This window comes from Rattus norvegicus, chromosome 1, assembly GCF_021556685.1.
Source record: "Rattus norvegicus strain SHRSP/BbbUtx chromosome 1, alternate assembly SHRSP_T2T, whole genome shotgun sequence".
In the NCBI taxonomy this organism is placed as follows: domain Eukaryota; kingdom Metazoa; phylum Chordata; class Mammalia; order Rodentia; family Muridae; genus Rattus; species Rattus norvegicus.
The window spans coordinates 224,395,003-224,414,265 of NC_141534.1; the positions used below are offsets into that span (position 1 = coordinate 224,395,003).

The window sequence follows — 19,263 nt, forward strand, 5'->3', positions numbered from 1 at the left end:
GGTGGGTGCTGGGAACTGTTCCCAGGTCCTTTGTAAGAACAGTAAGTTCTCTAAACTTCTGGGCCATGTCCTCCGGTCGCTGAATTCAGAAAAGCCATGGCTTTACTGTATCTCAGCAACGCAGCGCTGCACACTCTACAAATGCTTCTAGAGGCCTTGGAAACAAAGGCGACAACAGCCACAATAAATTCATGCACACCAGAATAACATGGAACCATATGCAGTAGCATTGATTAATATTTTTATTGAATACTATTGCTCAAAATGTTCACATTCTCATTAAGACTGCAAATGAAAATAATTGTCAATCGTGAAAAACATAACACCTTAAAAATAAAAAAAATGGTCAAAATACAAAACTCTTTCATGCCAACTCAAATCACATGTAGATTTATGTAAATTAACTAAAATCAGAGTATATTCTTGTTGACTGTGGCAAAGCTCGGAATCAGTAACTGGTGTTGGCTTACTGCTTATTACACCAAGACTTTTATTTAAATGGCCTGCTTGATTAAGGATGCCATAAAAAAGCATACTCTGCAGACAATATCACAGAATTTGCTTTTTCAAATTAACATAAATCAAAACTCACCTTCAAAAATGACTGAACTTTCTAAGGACCGGCCCTTGTTAAAAAGAATTCTTTAATACAATCTTCACATAATAAAGTCTATTGTTATCACAATCTTTCATCTTTGTAACATTTCCTTTGTAACATTTTAAGAGGACATACTCTTAAAAACCATTTGTTACTGTCTGTCTCTCTTCTGGTAAGAAAAACTTGACTCAAGACAAAGTGTACATATAGTCAAAAAACACCAAGCCAGGGAGAGCATTTGGAGTCAGAACCATCAGTTTCAGTGTGGACATAAAGTCAGACAGACTTGGGTTCAAGACCAGCCTGTATCACTTCTGTTATTATCTGGGACAAGCTACTAAAATTTCATTTTCCAGAGGATGGGAATTGGGTAGAGGCATGACTCTAAGGTCTCTGTAAGAACTGAAGACTTCATACTGTGAACATGGTACTTAGCATCTGTTGTAATAAGCCTGTATGAAAAGCCAGTCCTCAAGGACAGTGGTGGGAACTACTGTATAGTCTTCACTCACTGATGGGCTCACCCAACAACAATTTATGGAATATAATCTAAGTGAAGAAATAAAGAGGGAAATGAATTTCACAGCTTGCCCTTCCATCAGAAGTCAAAATATTTAACACAAAAGAGATATATACTTTTTTCCTTCATGAAATAGAAACAGTGCTTTGCTATGCAGTCTCTTGTGCTTTGTTTCTGTGGTCTTGGCATTTTTGGTCAGGATAAAATGCCTAATAATTTATAAAGTATCAATACAATTGATTTTAAATTAGAACATTATCTTAATGTCCTCTTGAGGTTTCTTGACTGCTATTTCCTCTTTCTGGAATAAAGCTGTTGGCTTTGCACCAGAAATTTCATTAAATAATTTATTTGTTCTTGCAAGTACAGCTGCAAGAACATGATACTTTGATGCTAAAGATATGGGTTTGATCTGTATACAGGTGACTTAGCTTCTCTCTCACTTGATGTCACTCTATATGTGGACCTAGTTGTGAACTGCATGAGGAAGCAGTGGTGCAGAGGGTGTGTGTGTGTGTGTGTGTGTGTGTGTGTGTGTGTGTGTGTGTGTGTGTGTGTGTGCGCGCTTTTAAATATCAATATAATTCCAACAGCTGCTTTAAAAAAAATTAAAGAAGGGTAAAGACTGAGCACTAAGCTTTGGATGGCCTTACCTTTTTCTTGCTCTTTCCATGTTACTATTTCTCCAGTAAACTATTTTAACCTATTTGAAGGCCTAACATATTTTTCTTCCAAGATTGTTAACTCCAAAGAACTTCATATATATGTTCTGTGGTGTGCATGCAAATGTCTAAACAATATCTGACAGCATTTCTGCAGGAACACTGAAAGAAATAACAATCGACCAATTTAAAGACCAGCTGCCTACCTAGTAGGTAAAATTGCTAATCTGAACTCTGGTCTTCATGTTGAGACAAAATGGCTAGTTTTCAATGATACAGCTAATTAGATTTTTCAATAAAAAGTGGGTTGTTTCTCAGAATAGAATTTGTCAATATAAATATAATATAGCCACATATGTATTTTATCTTTTAGTAGTCATAGTAATAAATGTAAAAGACCCATAAAATTAATTTCAATTACATACATAATCCCAGACATAAAAAAATACCATATAAATATAAGCAATATAAAATGTTTTGAGATATTTTATAATCTCTCTTCTTTAGAACTAAACTTTCAAAGGTTGGTTTGCAGTTTATACTTATAGTTTACCTTTTTTTGGACAGGCCATATTTCTGTTGCTTAAAATATGTGTATGGCTATATGTGGCTATCATAATTAGTCAATACAAATGCAAAAGTCGTCAAAGCCACAAAACAAACACCCATTAACACTTCAAGTCCCTAGCACTTAGATAAGACAGATGAACATGTCTACTTCCCTAATTTTATCCAAAAGTTTCTTCCTTAGAGTAAGCACCTAAGTCTTTTCCCTCTAGAGCAGCAGTTCTCAACCTGTAGTTTGTAACCCCTTTGGAGATTCGAATGACCCTTTTCAGAAATCAAATGGCCTTTTTTTACAGGGTGGCCTAATACCATCAAAAAAAAAAAAAAAAAAAAAAAACACTGATCTTTACATTATGATTCATAACAGTAACAAAATAAGTTATGAATTAGCAAGAAAAACAGTTTTGTGACGGGTTGTCACCACAGCATAGGCACTGTGCAGTGAAGAGTCAAAGCATCAGGAAGGTTGGAAAGCACTGCTCTAGAGGCTGAGGCAAACTCTGCCGAGAAGTTTCTTCTTTGCCTGTTTTTCAGTTTTTCTATTTCAGCAATATTCTGAGGGTTCTTGCCCTGTGAGAGCAGGCCAGGACCCACAGTGAATCCCACCTCAGCCTCTCATGTGCTCCTTTCCTGGCCTCAGTTACAGCTGATACACAAACAAGCACAGACCAAGCTCTTGGTCACATGGGATCTTCATTATCTAGACCAGAAATTATGTCTGTGTGGCAGGAATATACCGTTTGACCATATTCTTTTTGGATTGTTGATATTCAATATAATCACTCTGTCATCTCAATAGTTGGTGTGTGCGAGGGAGTGGGGTGGGCAGAAGTTTGTGTACTTACACACCAAAGAATGCAGGCTTTCAAAGGTGGTGATTTTGAAAGTGAGTGTGACAAAGGCATGAGACTAAAAAGGTATTAAAAGCAGAGGCAGTGGAAATCAGAGAGCTGAGATAGAGGTAAGAATGGTACTTAGACCACATAGAGAGTGACACATCAAGTAAGAGAGAAGCTAAGCCACCTGTATACAGATCAAGCTGATATCTTTGACATCAAAATATCACTCAAAGATATTTAACCCCAGAAATTGGGTTAATTCCCTATAAAGTCTGCAGGTTATAATCTTTATGTCTATGTTTCAATATAATTCCTATGTTGACACCTAAAACCTAATGTGTTTGTACCTGGAGGTGGGCCCTCTAAAATGCAATTAAGTCAAGAGTAGGGCCTTAAGAGTTGAATGAGAGATCTTATGGAAGGACAGCTAAAGCAAGCGTCTGTTCTTCCCACTTATATGAAAAGCACAGCCAGGTACTGCTTATGACTCAGGAAAGGTCCTTCCTACAGATTCTTAATAGGAGTTAACTTGACCATGACTTCTGAGTCTCCTGAACTGTGGGAGATAGCGTTCTACTGTTTAAACTATCCAGTTTATGTCATGGACTAAGGCAGCCAATGACATTACTTGAGAGAACTACATGAAGAGGCAGGTATACTGTCCTTTCTCTTTTGCTTACTTCTGGAACTTGTCCTGAAAGGCACAGGCCACAAGCCTGGGCCCAGAGTTCACACTGGGCAGCTAGAAGCCAAGAGACCTGCTATGAAAAGGTAAAGAGAACTGGAAAAGAACCCCTTATTTTCTTCCCCAGATGAAAATATCTGAAGGATGGTTGCACACTTCCCTTGGTGTTTCTTTCAGTTCTCCCTTCTCCTCATCTGGAGAACTCATGTTAATTGTGCCTCTAGAACAAGGTAACAGGAATGTGCCTTACACCTGGCACATCCAGCTTCATAGAACTTGACGAACAATTGTAACAAGAAATCAAGTACAATGGGAGGTGAGAGGGAAGCTGCACTACCTTGCTAATTATAATTAGTGAAGCCTATAGATTGCTAATGAGCAGGCATTCTGCTGGGCCCAATACAACAAGAAAAAGAACAGGCAAAGGCTCTTAATTAGGAGATATAACCTAAGTTATCAAAAAAGTAAACTAAAATTACAAGTGCAAACATTCTGTGCTACACACTGAGATACATCAGAAGGTGGAACTGAAGCACATGGAGGGAAGAGTGGGGAGGGCATCAGAGGACAGTATGGAAAAGAGTGGTGAGGCCTGGGTTTTATTCGACATGTCAATGATAGGCAGTGAAGACACTCTGATCTTAAAAATGAGTTTAAGATCTTGGAAAAGATTTAAATTCTCAATCATTTTCATCTGCCTCCTCAGTTAAACTAGAGTAAGAATTTTGAAAGCACTATGAACTGATATCTTCACAAACACCTTTTGCAATTAAAAATAAGAACAATTTTAAATGTACAATATAAATTTTGTATGCAAGTTTATTCATGTTAAGTTAAGTTAGCAAAAATCAGAATATCATGCAAGATGGTTTTAGTGGCTGAAGCAGGCTTGCGGTCAGCAACTACTACAGCTGGATCACAGAACAAGAAGGATGAGAAGACGGATCAGAGAAGGATGTCAGAGTTGATCTAAATGACTCCCTTTAGAGAAGTATGTATGTGAACACAAAACCGGGAACAGGTTGGTCAGTTATGCCAGTTTCATGCATTTTAAATAGAGAAGGAGTCTGAAGTACTTCATGAGAATACTCCTAGCCTCAAAGAGCTTATAGAGCCATAAGTCATGTGACAAACAGCATCCTTGCATTATCAGAGAAGAAAGAAAAAAATTCAGCGCAAAGGCTTACAACCACACTGGTAAAATCAAGCAGAATGAATTTTCACAAAGTAGTATGTATGCTAAGTATGATGCTAAACTATAAATACTCACCTTGCATGTGCACATGTGCACTAACAGACATGCACACATACATGCAAAACTTGAAAACATTGAGAAAAGGCTGTATTTTTTTTTTGGTCAATAGGAAAATGATGATAAGAACATAGTAAAACGGTGTTCTCAGGCTTCTAAAGGTGTAATTTAAATTTCCTATGGGTCAGGCACTCTAAGCTGGGTGGATAGAGTACTAAATCCTGGATTAAGGCTCTGTTAGGCATATGAAGCAACTGGGCCAAGTTTTAGAGGTCTAGAATGTTAAGACAAAAGGTTTTCTTTTGTTTAGGATCAGGTCATGGTGAAAGTAAGACAAGCTGGTAAGGAATACGCAATCTGAGGTCTCTCTACTGGCTCTCAGCCATTGCAGCCCGTAAAGAGAAGAGAGTAGGAGGGAACAAAGAGGGAGGGAGGAAAAGAGGGAGGGGAGGGTGTGTTGTGGTGGGGATGACACTCTGGCCCTATCCCAGAGCAATTATATTTACAAAGCTCTGGGGTGATTCTATAGTTGAGCACCTCTGACCTAAGGCAGAGTAAGCTAATGGCAAGCCCTGCTGATTGCTATCAATTAGAATGCCTAATCAACTGGAACTGCATACACACTGGCATGAGATCACCTTAGGGACCTCTGTAAGAACACAATTAGCTCAGGGAGTTCCTAGACTTTCTCACCCTACAGCCACTCCTGCCATTATGAATAACAGATAAGAAATTGCAAATTCCAAAGTCATAGTTCAGAGCTGTGAGGGAGCTTCAACCACAACCCTGTCCTGAGATAAAGTGAGGCACTCTTGCCCATTTCTGAATGCCTGAATGGAACGTTCCTATTACATTGTGTCACTCGACAATGCTAACGAAGAGATATATTTTGAATGTGATAATTAAAACAATAATCTGAATGAAGTGGGCATTATGAGATAATTGGCCATCCTCAGATTTTAAGCAAACTGTGATAAAAGCCAAGGACACTTATCATCAAGGTCAATTACAATAATTGCTTATCTGAATTACATTATTGCTATTGTAAATCCTTATAGGGGAAGGAAAAAAAAGAAAGAAAAACACATACTGGACTGGAATGACCTAGAAGGGGTAGTTCTTGTTGCTCAACTACTGTTAATTTAAAAATTCTGACAATCAATTTTTCTGAGCCCCCATTCACATTCAATGCATGTAAATACAGGATTCCTTAGCTAAAATGTTGAAATACATGCCAACACAGAAAAATGAAGTGGCTCTAACTTAACAACACTGGAGACTTAGCAGAACAGAAGTATGGTGATTCAGAGATGAGCTGACTATATCCTTGTTCTTTGGCCCCCAGTACGATGAAAGGTTGTAGGACCATCAAGAGATCAGACTTAGTGCAAAAGTAAATAGGCAGCAGAGAGAAGGCTGCTCTTTTTTTTTTTTTTTTTTTGGTTCTTTTTTTTCCGGAGCTGGGGACCGAACCCAGGGCCTTGCGCTTCCTAGGCAAGCACTCTACCGCTGAGCTAAATCCCCAGCCCCGAGAAGGCTGCTCTTAAAAGGGATTATTACACTTTGTGTAGCCCCTGAATCCCTCTAGTTTTCCACCTCACCCCATGTATGTTCATGCCACTGTCATGAACTCCCACTAAAGATGACAAATAAACCCACTCCACTTAAGGTTAGCCTCTAAAACTGTGAACCAATGAAATAAATCTCTTTCTTTTTAAAATACCTAACTTCAGGTATTTGTGACAGCAGAGAACAGAGAAATATAATCCATTATTATGTCTCAGCCTCTAAAACTGTTAGGCTTAAGAAACAGTTTTGTTTGTTTGGTTGCTTAATACATAGTCTTGCTGGACCATAGTTGTTTTATGCCTTTTAATCCCAGCACTCTGCAGGCAAAGGCAAGCAGAGTTCTGTGAATTTGAGCCAGTTTAGTCTAGAGTGAGTTCCAGGACAGTCAGGGCTACACAGAGAAAGTCCGTCTCAAAATTAAACAAACAAACAAACAAACAAACCCTAGCCTTGGATATTTATGGCAAGAGAAAAATAATAAAACCCATTATTATATGAGCTACACTTATTTCCCATTAGCATTTCTAAAAGCATTCATGGCTGTCTTTTGTGGAAAGTGGGTCTCTCAAGGAGACTCAATTTCAGTTTGTAGAAAGATGTCTTTTTGTCTTCCACATGCCACTTTAGCTTGTCTAGATTAACCTTTAGGCTCATGTACCAAGTGCAAACAGAAAATCATCTGGTAAAGCTTTGAAGACTAGAGAGGGGGAAACAAAATCTTTGACCTTCCTTCAGCTAATTGGAATGTGTTTGGCAATCGAAGAGTGTTAAGACTTTAAAATTGTTATTAAAATCAAGTCTTTGATGTTTTATATGGTATTCTTCCCCGCTATACTAATGAAGTTAATTAGTGGGGAAGAATGCCGTATAAAACATCAAAGTCTTGATGTTCAGTGTCGACATCAGTCCACTAACAGTAATAAAAAAAAATTAATTCTTTAAAATGCATTACCTTAAAAGGGCCACTTCTGCTTACACACTCAAACTATACAATAGGGATGTTTTCAAAATAACCCAAAGATACTATCCACACAGCAGTTCAATTGTTCTGCAGCAAAGTATAGCATTTAATGTAGTATAATTAATACCCAAGATGTCACATTGAGCAAAAGGACTGAGACATCTTACTATAGTTTTGTAGATGGCTTTAAGTCACTACTGCTGTGGGATAAAAGAACATGAAAAATACAAAGCAAAGAGCCATAAGAAGGAAACATGGGAAGACGGAATCTAAATTATGTATTACTTTAGATAGCGTGTTTAGTTTCAGCCTCAAAGCATCAACACCAGAAGAAGACAAAAAAGAAATCAGATGAGTTATAAAACAAGAACTGCAAGTAAGAGGTTTTCTCAAGCTCTAAATGCAGTTTTGGACCTTTTATATGCAGTATAAAGAGATGGAGCTACTGGACTATGAAGACAGCTTAGCTTGGGTAGGACTTCTCAACAGGAATAAAGCTTATAGTTCCAATGTTTTCCACTGAATGGCACAGGTAGGTCCCTTCTTTATCTGGGAGGGCCCAGAAAAACCATCTAGTTTCAGAGCGTGTGGTCCGGGCCTGTATTTCAGTCACTTGGGAAGCTGAAGCAGGAAGACAGCAAGCCAGTGTAAGAACTTATTAAGATCTCTCATCCCCATCACATTGTATGTGTGAGCACACACCCCCTCCACACACACACACACTCACTCCCACAAGGGAGTATAGCTCAGAAGTAGTAATTTGCCTAGCACACGCAAGCAGGGAGGAGGAAGAAGTGGGTTGGTGGTACAAACTTTCAGCAGTTCCCTATCATTGACTAAATTAGCATCTGTGCTGTAACCAAACTGTTTGGTTATTTATCATTCATTAAAATTTGAAAAGCATCTGTGAACCTTCTCCTTTTATATAGAAGGAACCCAAAATTCCTCAAATAAGCCAATTCATGTATAACTATAAATAAATGGCTGATAACTTCTACTCAAAAAGTACTACAGGCATTGACAACTTTTCATGGCAACAGTAACCCAGTCGATGAATGCCCAAAGACCACAGGCAAGCTCACTGCATCACCTACAGTTGGAACCAAGTGCTTCAGAAGAAATGAAAAATATAGTCTACAAATAGCTAAACTGAGGGGATCTGCTATAGGGAGAATTGCTCACAGGATGGTGCATACCTCCCTAGTGAAATGTGAATTGTACAATGGCTGGTACTCCTTGACCTTTTTACCACTTTTTATACATATGCTCAAATCATATGGAGCCTGCACCCAGCTCAGCACAAAGTGACAACTATAAAAGCTTTAAACATGTATCATTTGTGGTTTATTACTGTAAGTTAGCACCAACAGCAATTGCTACATTAATGAGACAAAACTGACAGATAAGCCTCACTCTTCAGTGTGACCAGCAAGATCCTACATCCACGTCACATTCACAGAGATCAGGAGTCAGAATTGTATGCCATCTTTTTGATGAAAGTAATTTAACCCATTACAAGAGCCAACATTATGTATGTAATAAGCTCCAAGTTTTGGTAATCAGTCTTTAAGCAACAAAGTTCTTGACAACAAAGAACTTAACTTGAAAAATGTTCTCACTTACATATGTATCTCTCCTAAGAGTGACCTATGTCACATGTCTTAGCACTTCCACTTCTAGACTGTTTTGCACACATGCACCAGCTTCAGAATCATGGTGGAGCTTAGGTCAAGATTTATGTACAAGTTCTGCCTTTCCTCTCATTCCTGCCGCATGTCTTTCTGCTTTGGAGGAAACAGAAAATTCAACTTGTATTAGTTCTTCAAAGAAATAAAATTTATATTGAAAACTTAGAGATGAAACTATCCAAAATATCCTGATTCCTGGATGAAGGAAAAGAGCAGCAGACAGGATGTAACAGACCCACCACAACAAAATTAACCAATTTAAACAAACAAACAAACAAAACATAAATAGCTTGAGAGATGAGCTGTTAGGTTGAATATGAAGAATGCCTAAATGAGCATTTTCCTTAAAAAAAAAAAAAAAACAAAAACCTAAATGGTATGATTGGTGTTTAAGTTCTTAATTGTAGTCAATTTCTGAACTCAGTACTGTTTCAATCATAAGATTATCTTTCATTTGACCGAATTTTTAAGTAGTAAACAAATAAAACATTTTTAATTCAAATAAGGTAGCTAAGAAATCATGTTCCCTTACATCCCGATGTCCTGGCAAGCAGTTAGGTGTGATAACTGACATTCAGACACATGACCTTCTGTTCCAACTTAAATGAGTTATATCTTTAGATAGTCTGTGATGACTATTCTTATGATTTAAGTACTGCATAATAAAATCCATCTTTCATTTGCTTTGGTTCAAGAAAGGCTTAAAATTCCCTCTCCCACAGTATTCTGGAAAACACTCTTAAATTATGTAATTCACCAGGTTCAACTGTGCTGCTACAATCACTTTCAAAAAAGATAGTTATAATACATTATCATTACAGCTATACAATCCATGCTGAATGTTCCTTGGCTGAATTCCTAACATTTTAATGCTGAAATTGATCTGTTTTAAAAACATCATGTGAAGGGTTTTTAAATACCATACAGGCCCAAGCTCTTTATTTTAAATGCCTTAGAAATGAGCTTGTATAAACAGGAAGAACAAACCCTGTTCTCTAATCTAGCATTAAGCTTACTTTAAAGAACAACAGGCATGTTTCCAAACAAACTACTGTGGTATACAAATTACTCAGCAGGAATGAATGTAACAATGCTTCTTTTTTGAAGTTTTGTTTGAGTTTTAACAACCAGAGAAAGCTGACATTTCATCAAAGTTGTCTTGGAAACAATATTCTTTGTGTTATCTCAAACATGAGAGGTGCATGGTTGGGCTCAAGCTACATCTGTGAAGCAGTCAAGTGCTGGCACTGCCAATGTTCCAATACAATGGCAGGGAATGGGAGGACAGAAGCACTGCATCCACACAGACATAAAGAAGAGCACCATGGGGGTTGGGGATTTAACTCAGTGGTAGAGCGCTTGCCTAGCAAGCACAAGGCCCTGGGTTCAGTCCCCAGCTCCGGAAAAAAAAAAGAAAGAAGAGCACCATGACTCACAAACGCTGAACTCCAAGCTGGTTCCCACTCAGGCACATACTCCCCTGCCTCCAGGATCACTGTGGGATATGGGCTGCCCTGGCATCCAAGACTTGTGACATTTACCTAGAGTCCATAGCTGGTAGTGCCTTGCCACACCACATGTTTTGGTCAGTAATCCAAAAACAAACCTAAGGCTAACCGAGTTTCTTCTAGACTACTGACAAAAGAATAAGTCTTAGCTAGCTGGCTGCTAAGGGGGTAACAAAAAGATACACAGGGACAATTATCATTTGAGACGAAGACATTCTAGACAGAGTTACACGAGCGAAGTCAATGTAGCTTAGCATAACCTGGATAAAATCTCTCACTCACACTCTCAGCTAACTGGAAGATTGCTGAGATTTTCCAATACTAAATTTTAGAAAGAAACTACACAATTCAAACTGACACAGCCATTTAACTTGGTGAATGCATTACCAGACTGTATGCCCCCTTTCTCTTTGTTAAGCATCGATACTAGGAACAGGCAAAAAGATAAAACTATTATAAACTTATTACTGTTTTCCCAATGCCTTCCCCATGTTATCACCATACATAGCCTGTTGCACAAAACTTAATTATTTGAATATTAGTATTATTATATTAGTGATTAAGCTGTAAAACTAGTAAGATTAAGTGGCTGATTAAGATGATAAAAGCTAACTAGGGATGAAATGAGTTTTAAAACACTGAGTTTCATATTCTGGATCCCAAATGATTTTCACTAATACCTGAACAAAAAAATAGAGTAAAATGACAAAGTCAGTCAGATTATCTATAGTTTTACCTATTCATGGACAAAGCACTAGAGTTTTTATAAAGCTATATACTGGTATAACTGACAAAATTTAGAAAAACTGCCTTCCTGTCTGATTTCTGAATTACGCTTGTCGCATTCCAGGATTATATAATCTAGGTTTGTAAAAAATAACATTTCTTTAAAGAGTAATGAAGTGCCTGGTATTTTGAAAATAATTCTTGGTAGTCAAAACATGTACAATTTTGTAAATTAGATGAACTCAGGAAGTAAAGGTACCAGAACAATGAAAGCTGGAAGTTGGCGGGTCAAACATCATGACAGCTCCATCATGGGGCTGGAGAGATGGCTCAGCGGTTAAGAGCACCGATTGCTCTTCCAGAGGTCCTGAGTTCAATTCCCAGCAACCACATGGTGGCTCACAACCATCTGTAATGGGATCTGATGCCCTCTTCTGGTGTGTCTGAAGACAGAGACAGTGTACACATATAAATCAAATAAATTTTAAAAAATTGTTCTCTCTATATTTGATAGTAATAACTGTTTAGGTTCAACTTAATTATGTATCTCATTTTCATTTACATTTTCCTTTGAGCACATTTTATATAAAATTACATTATCATATAGTTATTATTTTGTGAAAAAAGTAGGCCCTCTAAGAATGAAAAGTCTTGAAGACTTGAAGAAAAAAGAGAACAAGCATGCAAAAAGAAAAAATTAGACTGGAAGACAGAGGAATATAGGTGAAAATAAGTCAGTGATCTACATCACAAGCTGACATTTTTTCTGTAAAGACCTGACAATATTACATTTAAGGCTTTGCAGTCTGTATCATACTCAATGCATTTCCCATCCTGTACCTATACAAAAGCTTTAAGAGTATAAATCCACTCTCTCTTTACAGGCCACACAAAAAACAGTAGCAGTAGATTTGGTCTGAGGTCACCATTTGCTTCTTCCCTGTTTACACAACTGAAAGAGTATCATGAACTTTATATTTTTAAATAATCTGAACTCAATCACCATAATAGCTCTGTCAAATTGCCAGCACTATCTAGTTCATAGGACATACTCAGCAGAACCTCAACAGGTAAGATTCTGGCTGTTCTAAATATGGTGTCACCCAACTCTACCTTGACATACTACATACTCTAAGGTTTAAATGCATGCGGAAGGTCTTAAATAACCTTATTTATCAGACAACCAACTGTTGTGGCTTAACTTACTCTAGACCGGAAACTCCTGACTAAATGGTTTGGAGCAGCTGCCCGAACTTTCCTCCTTATCCTCCCTATTTAATAAGTGCAATAAGTAAGTACTGTAGAAGACAACTGTCACACAATACAGGGGTGGGAAAAGCTGAAATGGACAGGATTTGCGTTTTCTTTAAGACAACAAATGAGCAAATCCTGCGGCTAGACTTGGAGAATGCAAACCAACAAAGCCTTAAGGATCACATGTACTTTTTTATAAAAATTCTAGTATGCTCGGGGATTTGGGAGGGGCTAGTATAATCCATTTATTACAGCAGGGTCTAGTGTTAACAATCTATATTTTTTTTTCCTTTTTTTACAGAGCTGGGGACTGAACCCAGGGCCTTGCGCTTGCTAGGCAAGCGCTCTACCACTGAGCTAAATCCCCAACCCCAACAATCTATAATTTAAAGTTAGTATTTTAAGTTCTTTCAGGCCAGGTTCAATTTTTTACCAAGTAAAAGAAATACCAACATCTATGTTGTGTTAAAAGTTAATATTCACTTACAATGGTCACTTTAATATAGTAACCAGATATCTAATTCTCAAGAGAACACATAAAAACTAAGGAAGGCTAGTATCTTCCAAATATCTCCTACATGAGTGCTATCATTCTGGTAAGGGCAGTAGTGGACTTTCACCCCTACTGTAAGGTGCAGGACTATTTGCTCTATGATAAAAACGGTACACTGATCAGAGACTTGACTGACGATGACTTCCTTTCACTATAGTAGTTAAATCTTAGTCTTTAGCTGTTATACAAAGCTTAGTCTACTAGTTCAGTATTGAATACTAGGTTAAAATGGGAGGTGGGTCTTGTCCAAGGCCCTGCAACCAATAAGAGGTAAAATGATGCTGTGTCTACTTATGACTGCAATGGAATTTTCCTGGTAAGCACAAGACATCCCGTGCATTTCTTGGATTTTGATTGTAGAATGCAATTCTTACATTTCTAATGCATCAGGTTAATCATAAAGTTAGAGTCAGGATACAAAGGCACTAAATATCAAAAGGGTTTACACATATAAATTAAAGAGCATCATCTGTGGACCGCAGCACCATCAGAATTTTATATGTTTCTCCAGATACATCTTTTTGCCCTTGCTTCTTACGTTTTATAATATATTTTCCATAACAGAAAGACTGTATAAAGACAATATAGATAGTTCCCTGATCTATTGTGATAAGGATATGTGTATAAGTACATTATTTACTACTTGAGAAAAAAATACAGCAAAAACACTCACTGATGAGGTATCAAGAGTTTGGTGATGGATTAACCTCCTAGACAGCCCATTTCTGATTCACAAGCAAAGCATAGCATCCATGGTTTGATGGCATGCATACTATAGATAGAATGATGGGCAAACCTACAAAATTCTCAAGGACAGCTATGATGATGTCACTTCTTGTTAGTATTAGATAGTACAGTCTCAAGTTTGTTTTCAGAAAAAAAAACACCCATTAAAGTTACCTCTGATTAGATCAAAATACAGAAATGCCTTCTAAAAAGTTTAATGAAAAAAATTATATTAATTGCTGGTATAAAAATGACCAAATTGGAGACTACAGAAAGAGGGCCTAATACAAAGCACAAGGCCTCTGGACCCACAGTCTCCCTATTAATGTTTTTCTACTATTGATGAATGTACAAAAGAATAGAAAATCATCAAGATGTCATAACCTGGTTCATGCTAAGAACTTTAGCTTTCAGCACATTAGCCAGAGTACTAACTAGAGAAAGTGCTACTTACTGAGAAGTGACTCTGATGCTGGGTACTCTGCAAGGCAGTATACGTAAATCATTAAAGTAACAGAAATACAAGATGTATAGTAATTTGCTAAGTCCTCACTTCCAGCTTATAAAAGACCTTGTATAACCACTTTCTACTCTGTCTAACATTTTCTACTATGCCATGGTTAATTTGTGAACAGAACTTGTTTTCACATAAATTTAGAGGAAAGCAAGAGGAGGTAAACACAGGAGGTAACTGAAGTAGGGTTTGTATGTCTGAAGTAGCTCTCATTACTTCCAAACGGCCACATGAATAAGAGTAATATTTATCTTAAGCCGAGACAACAGGCTTATAAACAACAAGATAATTTTTAATACTGAATACTAAACTAGCAAATGTGCAAAAGGCTTCATCATGTGATCCAGCCCAGAGTCTAGGCTCACAAGCCCGATTCCTCAGAGAACTGTAAACATGCACAGGCTGAAACAGTGATGGCAGACACTCTCCATCCCAGTCTAGTGCTCTTACCATTCTACTTCTGGTTGACTTCTCTAATAAGTTTTATTAAAAATAACAAGCAAACTCTATCAGATTATAGTCGTTGAAAATAAAAGCAGTAAGTAATTCATTTACCTTAAAATAGTGAAGAATCCCACTAATTAAAGCTGCATCTAAAATGAGTATCAGTGGGAATTAACAGACTATAAAATATAGAAGTTAGAAAAAAAGACATAAAATAGCATTCCCTCTATTTCCATTCAACCAAGGCGGTCTAGCTTCAAGAACTCACTCTCTCTCTCTCTCTCTCTCTCTCTCTCTCTCTCTCTCTCTCTCTCTCTCTCTCTCTCTCTCTCTCTCTCACACACACACACACACACACACACAACTTTAAAGAGGTTGTAGAAATGGCTCAGTGGTTAAGAACATTGGCTGCCCTTCCAGAGGACGCAGGTTCAGTTCCCAGGAACTAAACCTGGTGAAAACCATCTGTAAGTACAGCTGCAGAGAGTTAAGACGCTCTGATACCCTCTTCTGGCCTCCAAGGGCACCAGGCATATATGTGGTGCTCCGTAAAACATTCATACATAAGGTAAAATTAGAAAGAAAGAAGAAAAAGACTTAACTTGAAAAATGAGGACCTCATATATGAAAGGTAGGCATTCTACTACTGAGCTGTTGCCCCAGCAATTTTTCCTTTTGTTTTTAGACAAGGCCTTGCTAAGTTGCCCAGGTGTTCTTGAATTCACTCCATAGTCCAGGTAGAGCTTGAACTTGGAATTTTCTTTCTATAGTCTTTCAAGTAGCTAGGATTACAGGCATGTAGCATGAGGTCTGGCATAAACCTTAATTTCTGTCTTAATTTGTTGGGAATGGATGCAGAAACCACCCAAAAGTGTTTGTCAAGCCACAGGCCTCAATTTGGTATTTACGAAGTGAAGCTCGTCCTTTAGCTTCATTCCTGAAGGCATTCTCCATAAACGGATACAGTGCTGGATCAAGCATTTCCCTTTGTCTGCCACTCAACTATCCCATCTGTTCTTGTTCTATTCTATGTGTATTAAGATTTTTTTTTTTTTTTTGGGAGAGACAAGGAGGTACCAGAAGGACAGAAAGGAAGGGCTCTAAAGAAAAACTAGCAACAGTATTTATCACAAGTAGTTGCTACTTCATCTGTGCCCTAAATCTCCATAAGTTAGCGAGCAGAAAATAAGAGCAAAAATGCTGGCAGCATAGATATGTGCTCAGCATTTAAGGAAGAGCGGAAAAGTTGAACAGACTTTTGCATTATGAGTAAGTATTGATACTCAGGTTATAAAGTATCACCAGTGAGTTCAGCTAATGGCTATACTTAAATATCAAAACAACCATCTTTAGTTGTTCATGAAATAAAAATGATACCAAACGATAAAACCCAAATCAGGGAGTTCTGTTATTATACAAACATTGCTTTTAACCTCCAACAAATTGATAAAGCTACAAGTTAAATGCTGTCAAGATTTTTTTCATTAGCATAAATTTTAATTAATCAGATAACAGACTCTAAGCTGCAAAAGAAAGATACATCTGCTGGAATGAAAAATATAACAGAAAACACACAAGGCTGTGTGATGACATTCTAAAATGCTGTAAGTAAAAATGGTCTTCATTTACCAGTTTGAGAGGTCCTTATACTATGAATTACCCACAAGATGTGTTAAAGATCAGTCACATAGAAGGAATACATTATAGGAACACAATCAAAAATACATGAAAGCAGCATCTATTTAACTTGAATTTTTGTTGATGTGACAAACATGAAATGGAAGCAGCTCACATAATAGTAAGTAAGTGCTTTTCTAAATGGCAGGGCCTCCTGGTGTCTTTAACTTCCACAGCCTAGGTTATGGCTCATGGAGATGAAAGTTTAAACTGAGCAGAAATGATGATGACAGACTGTACTTCAACTCTCCTCACTTGCCATATGTGCTTCATGACAGGAATCTCAAATGTTAACTGATGCTATTCTGCCTAATGGAATAGGATTGTGTTCAACATTGCTTTAAGTGGACAATGGGTTGAGGTCTAGAAATTACTTACGATAAATAGTATTTGTTATTAGATTTTACTTGCCTGTCTCCCAAAATAAACATTTAATTTCTAGATTTAATGCCAAACAAAACGAGCTTTTTAAAATTTAAAAATTTTCCATATGGGATCAATACACTAGACACTTCTCTTTGGCATTTATCCTATTTTAGGGATATATCCTCCAGGTTTTTGAAGGCCAAAGTTTTCTATGAGCAGTGCCCTTTTCACTGGCTGTTGACATTTAAAGCATGCTTTCACACATCTTACAAAGTTCTAAGTCTATCTAAATTGATTGGAAATACGCTTTTAAAAATACTATATTTTCATCACCTTACTTATTTATTTTGTTTGTGGGAGTGCATGCATGTACTGGTCTTCTTTCCTTCCATCATATGGGTCCTGGTAAATGAACTCAGGCTGTCAAGTTTGATGGCAGGTGACTCATTCTGCTGAGCCATTCCACTAGTATTTCTTACCTGAATCCTTGGGCTGAATGCTTTCTCTACTCTACCTACTCCCACTTACTCACCTTGGTTTATTTCCCGCCAAACTGTAAGGTTATATAAGGTTTCCACTTAATCCAGTCCGTCCTCTAAGTATTTCCTGAGCTAGCAAGGTATGATTTAACATAAAGCATATCTCAAAGAAACAAAATGGGTGCTTACTTTGATGACTGTAGAAATATGAATCCCTTTTAATAAAATTCTGAATTTTAGCTAAGCGTGTAAACTAGCATTCCAGGTAGTAGAAAGCACAAAACACAAAGATCTTTTATTGGGTGTTTTGGTGGATCTAATTTTCAAAAAAACAAGAATCTAGTGATTAGTAAGAAGAGGCTGCCCCAAATATGACCTGATGATTCTGATCCTTACCCAGATTATCCATGAAAAGGGCTTTCCACTTATGGATGAGGAAATTCTCTAGAAAACAGATCTTTGTTAGAACAATCCTGGCTTATGTGGAAAGACAAAAGCCTCACAATTCAGGAGCCTCTGAGAATTTGACCACACTAGAAAATTCAGTTACATCAACCTACAGTCTTAGTTCTCCTATCTGCCAAAGGCAAGTACCTCCCTATACCCAATATTCTATTTTCAAGAGCTCTGGCACTTCTATTAAGAAACATGGAATCAGCTATACCCCTGTTGGTTTGATCAATATGATTTTACATTTTGGTTATCCCGTATATGACAAATGCTCTCTCTCGTTCTGTAGCTGTGGATAATAGCTTCATAGCACAACAGTGATAACTAAAGGGAACACATGCTGACCCCTCAAAACCCCACAAGACTCCCCCTCCCAAACTCACATGTTACTTTTTTCACATAGACTTGTAATAGAAAAGTGAAGCTATGAGGTTACCTGGGAAAATATTCTGTGAAAGAAGGAGTCAGGATTCAGATTAGGATGGGGCACAGCCTTTAGTCTCCCCTGTTGGATCAAAGTCTGCTGTCCCCAAATGCCCTAAATGCTACAAAAGACCCCTTCCCTGCATAACACCATAGCTGATTCTTAATGCCTCAGGAGACTCCTATGTTAACTCAGCCTGAAGAAAAGGAGCTGCAAATCAATCAGTATTATAGTGCTGGGATGTGTGTTCCTTCCCCAAACAGCCAACCTTGTTGACAGGGATTAGGTGTGTGAGTAGTAAAATAATGAGAAGAGGCAAGAGTCTCTTCTGCTCAACAAGCTCTGCTGGGTATGCTCCCTCCCCACACAATTAGAGGAAGGAGGCACTGTGAAGCTTTACAGCACTAGAGGGACAAGTCCATTTCACAGATAATCTGACATGAAAATAAAAGAGGTACTCTGTAAAACACAAGGTAAACCATACTCCTCAGCCACTCACTTATCTCTTGAACAGGGAGTTGTTGGCCTTTCCTAGCTGAAGCCACATACAGTGCTAGCACAGAAGGTGAAGAAACCTTTTAAACCAAGATTTAAAATGCCAAGAAACTACAAGGTTCTCCCAGTTTGATATCTGATTCCATGTATTATGAGTGGCAAGTGATCTTGCTCTAAAACACATAAAAATCATGATCTTGCCAGAGGCTGAATGATTCTGAAACACAAAATTCTCTTACGAATTAAATAAGCACTCAGATACCTACACTTAATTATATACCATCAGCACCTAGAAAATCCATTTCA

The 19,263-nt window shown here is 37.7% G+C and overlaps 1 protein-coding gene across 6 annotated transcripts in view; it reads right to left on the reverse strand.

Annotated features, from left to right (window-relative positions):
- Positions 1-19,263, reverse strand: part of Tle4 (TLE family member 4, transcriptional corepressor) — a 137,741-nt gene that overhangs the window by 25,097 nt on the left and 93,381 nt on the right. The window lies entirely within an intron of this gene.